A 5,000-nucleotide genomic window follows, 5' to 3' on the forward strand; every position below is an offset into this window, starting at 1 on the left:
TTTTCAAAGTCCGAAAGAGTCGCGCATCACTCGTTGGATCGAAAAATTTTCAAAGTCCGAAAGAGTCGCGCATCACTCGTTGGATCGAAAAATTTTCAAAGTCCGAAAGAGTCGCGCATCACTCGTTGGATCGAAAAATTTTCAAAGTCCGAAAGAGTCGCGCATCACTCGTTGGATCGAAAAATTTTCAAAGTCCGAAAGAGTCGCGCATCACTCGTTGGATCGAAAAATTTTCAAAGTCCGAAAGAGTCGCGCATCACTCGTTGGATCGAAAAATTTTCAAAGTCCGAAAGAGTCGCGCATCACTCGTTGGATCGAAAAATTTTCAAAGTCCGAAAGAGTCGCGCATCACTCGTTGGATCGAAAAATTTTCAAAGTCCGAAAGAGTCGCGCATCACTCGTTGGATCGAAAAATTTTCAAAGTCCGAAAGAGTCGCGCATCACTCGTTGGATCGAAAAATTTCCAAAGTCCGAAAGAGTCGCGCATCACTCGTTGGATCGAAAAATTTTCAAAGTCCGAAAGAGTCGCGCATCACTCGTTGGATCGAAAAATTTTCAAAGTCCGAAAGAGTCGCGCATCACTCGTTGGATCGAAAAATTTTCAAAGTCCGAAAGAGTCGCGCATCACTCGTTGGATCGAAAAATTTTCAAAGTCCGAAAGAGTCGCGCATCACTCGTTGGATCGAAAAATTTTCAAAGTCCGAAAGAGTCGCGCATCACTCGTTGGATCGAAAAATTTCCAAAGTCCGAAAGAGTCGCGCATCACTCGTTGGATCGAAAAATTTTCAAAGTCCGAAAGAGTCGCGCATCACTCGTTGGATCGAAAAATTTTCAAAGTCCGAAAGAGTCGCGCATCACTCGTTGGATCGAAAAATTTTCAAAGTCCGAAAGAGTCGCGCATCACTCGTTGGATCGAAAAATTTTCAAAGTCCGAAAGAGTCGCGCATCACTCGTTGGATCGAAAAATTTTCAAAGTCCGAAAGAGTCGCGCATCACTCGTTGGAACGAAAAATTTTCAAAGTCCGAAAGAGTCGCGCATCACTCGTTGGAACGAAAAATTTTCAAAGTCCGAAAGAGTCGCGCATCACTCGTTGGATCGAAAAATTTTCAAAGTCCCAACGATTCTCGCATGGAACTAAGTTCCAACGTACTGCCAAATTTTTCAGGTCGCGTTGCTGTTTTGCCCCATAAGGAACACGTGTTATGACCGGCCGGCTCCGACGTCCGAGCGGCACCGTTGATACTTCATGCACCGAGCGGTCTCGACCGGTCGGTCGGCACCTAGTCCTCGGGTTTCGGAACTTTCGACTTGTTTCGGCCCGTATCTCGACATCCCTTTGCGGGTTTGTTGTCGGGGCTATGGTTTCGTCCTCACCGTGTCACGAACACGCAGACAAAAATTTTTTTCGAATTTTGAAAATTTTTCGTCTGAGCGGAGATTCGCACCACAGGCGTTCGTTTCGTTCCGGTAAGAACCACTCTCACGAGTTCAAAGTTTTTCCGAGCGCTCACGTTTCGCAGGGGCGAGTTCTTCGCTCCGTCTAGAAAATATGATTCAATTTGAATCGTCGACACTACATAACCGCGGGTCGGTGTCTAAGACCGAATGGCCCTTTATGCGGTGACCAGAAAGTCTTCTCTCGCAAGTCGAGGGAAGCAGTCGAACAGAGGCATCAACTCGCCACATTCCGTGCGTATCACAGTCTGTTCGCAGACGGTACACATTGATTTCCAATCGTACTCCCGACGCTTGCAATCTAGCCGAAGGATACGAGAAGGATAATTCGAACGATTTGCACCGGGGAGTCGACAAAAATTGTCTTCACCCGAGGAAACACAAAGTCGAACAGAGCGCTCTGAGCGCTAGTACGCGTACACAAGTTGTGCGGTACCAGATATACATATTATATTAAAACGTGTGGCCGACCGGGCAAAGACTCGGCGGCATGGGGCAACACACGAAAAGAGCTACCAATAACACAAAGCTCCCTGGTTGATCCTGCCAGTAGTCATATGCTTGTCTCAAAGATTAAGCCATGCATGTCTCAGTGCAAGCCATATTAAGGTGAAACCGCGAATGGCTCATTAAATCAGTTATGGTTTCTTAGATCGTACCCACATTTACTTGGATAACTGTGGTAATTCTAGAGCTAATACATGCAAACAGAGTTCCGACCAGAGATGGGAGGAATGCTTTTATTAGATCAAAACCAATCGGTGGCGGGTTCGTCCCGTCCGCCGTTTACTTTGGTGACTCTGAATAACTTTGGGCTGATCGCACGGTCTTGGTACCGGCGACGCATCTTTCAAATGTCTGCCTTATCAACTGTCGATGGTAGGTTCTGCGCCTACCATGGTTGTAACGGGTAACGGGGAATCAGGGTTCGATTCCGGAGAGGGAGCCTGAGAAACGGCTACCACATCCAAGGAAGGCAGCAGGCGCGCAAATTACCCACTCCCGGCACGGGGAGGTAGTGACGAAAAATAACGATACGGGACTCATCCGAGGCCCCGTAATCGGAATGAGTACACTTTAAATCCTTTAACGAGGATCAATTGGAGGGCAAGTCTGGTGCCAGCAGCCGCGGTAATTCCAGCTCCAATAGCGTATATTAAAGTTGTTGCGGTTAAAAAGCTCGTAGTTGAATCTGTGTCCCACGCTGTCGGTTCACCGCTCGCGGTGTTTAACTGGCATGATTGTGGGACGTCCTACCGGTGGGCTTAGCCTTTCGGGGCGGCCCAACTAATATCCCATCGCGGTGCTCTTCATTGAGTGTCGAGGTGGGCCGGTACGTTTACTTTGAACAAATTAGAGTGCTTAAAGCAGGCTATTTTCGCCTGAATACTGTGTGCATGGAATAATGGAATAGGACCTCGGTTCTATTTTGTTGGTTTTCGGAACCCCGAGGTAATGATTAATAGGAACAGATGGGGGCATTCGTATTGCGACGTTAGAGGTGAAATTCTTGGATCGTCGCAAGACGGACAGAAGCGAAAGCATTTGCCAAAAATGTTTTCTTTAATCAAGAACGAAAGTTAGAGGTTCGAAGGCGATCAGATACCGCCCTAGTTCTAACCATAAACGATGCCAGCTAGCGATCCGCCGAAGTTCCTCCGATGACTCGGCGGGCAGCTTCCGGGAAACCAAAGCTTTTGGGTTCCGGGGGAAGTATGGTTGCAAAGCTGAAACTTAAAGGAATTGACGGAAGGGCACCACCAGGAGTGGAGCCTGCGGCTTAATTTGACTCAACACGGGAAACCTCACCAGGCCCGGACACCGGAAGGATTGACAGATTGAGAGCTCTTTCTTGATTCGGTGGGTGGTGGTGCATGGCCGTTCTTAGTTGGTGGAGCGATTTGTCTGGTTAATTCCGATAACGAACGAGACTCTAGCCTGCTAAATAGGCGTACTTTCCGGTATCTCGAAGGCCCCCGGCTTCGGTCGGGAGGTTTTTACTACCGGCGTACAAATAAATCTTCTTAGAGGGACAGGCGGCTTCTAGCCGCACGAGATTGAGCAATAACAGGTCTGTGATGCCCTTAGATGTTCTGGGCCGCACGCGCGCTACACTGAAGGAATCAGCGTGTCTTCCCTGGCCGAAAGGCCCGGGTAACCCGCTGAACCTCCTTCGTGCTAGGGATTGGGGCTTGCAATTATTCCCCATGAACGAGGAATTCCCAGTAAGCGCGAGTCATAAGCTCGCGTTGATTACGTCCCTGCCCTTTGTACACACCGCCCGTCGCTACTACCGATTGAATGATTTAGTGAGGTCTTCGGACTGGTACGCGGCAATGCCTCGGCATTGCCGATGTTGCCGGGAAGATGACCAAACTTGATCATTTAGAGGAAGTAAAAGTCGTAACAAGGTTTCCGTAGGTGAACCTGCGGAAGGATCATTAACGTTTCGTTACTGCGAAAAAAAAAGCAGCGAATCGATGATTATTTTGGTAGATTCCACCGTGAATCTCACGCAATTATAATCCAGTCAAAAGACACACATGGCACAAGAGGTGGCGTACATTGTACGCGTGTCACGAATATCGAACTACGTAACGGCCGAAACGGCTCGTGTCGCACTCACACACGTCGACGACGAACGATCTTGCTATGTCCGTTGGAAGAGAGAGAAAATAATATAAAAAGGACATTACAACTAGTGTATCACGGTAAAATATATCGTGTGCAGCAGCCAAAAACAAACTAAGGCATAAATGGCTATGGGTAAAAAAAACACTAGAAAAATAAAAGGACATTGCTACTACGCCAACCTACGGGGGCGCAAGAACGAAAACTCTCTTTCCATTCTGGACGATAGCGATGCGGATCGTGATGCCATTCGTCGATCAGATTTGTGTGAGGTAGCGACATTGTGCGCGTTGCTGAGGCGACCAAGTGCCCGCTTCTGTTGAACGGGACGCTTGGTGTGCGTTTGAATCAACCGTTCGGTCGATCCCCCCGCTTTGTACGAGGCGTGGCGCGCGATTGATCGAACGGTTTTTTTTATGCTTTTTTTTCAAATTGTTTCTTTTCAAAGATACACATGAAGAAAAGTTACCATACTTTCACGGGGTAACCTGCTCCGGCTGGAGTTTAGCTCCACCGGGGTGACGTCGCGTTCTCCGCGGCGGAAGGTTGGCGACGAACTTTCGCCCCGTGAAATGCAATTGAGATCTTATTCCTTTTGCGTAACATTACCAAAATCCACGTGCCGTGGTTCCCCCCAGACACAAAAAATATGGCTCGATCGAATTATACGCGGCTTCCTCCTCGCACGTAAAGTGTTGTAGAGTACAAGCCGCGCTCGAGCCTTTCGGAGGGGTTCCGCGCGTCACGCGCTTGATATTGGAATCACATTCGAACTGATCGTACAAAGAAACGCTTGAAGCGAGGTGCACGAATGATCGCAAGATTCTTCGCGTCACGACGAGCCGGCGTAACAACCGAACAATTGTCAAAGTGTCTCCTCTGCCCTCCGTTTTGACTCGAGGTGCGGCCGGAG

At 48.4% G+C, this 5,000-nt stretch overlaps 1 non-coding gene across 1 annotated transcript; it reads left to right on the forward strand.

Annotated features, from left to right (window-relative positions):
- The first annotated feature begins 1,986 nt into the window (after window positions 1-1,986).
- LOC125501538 lies at window positions 1,987-3,900 on the forward strand. The gene has a single exon (XR_007279127.1). It is a non-coding gene; the product is annotated as a small subunit ribosomal RNA (ribosomal RNA).
- The last annotated feature ends 1,100 nt before the right edge of the window (window positions 3,901-5,000 follow it).

This window comes from Athalia rosae, chromosome 6 (assembly GCF_917208135.1).
Source record: "Athalia rosae chromosome 6, iyAthRosa1.1, whole genome shotgun sequence".
Taxonomy (NCBI): Eukaryota; Metazoa; Arthropoda; class Insecta; order Hymenoptera; family Athaliidae; genus Athalia; species Athalia rosae.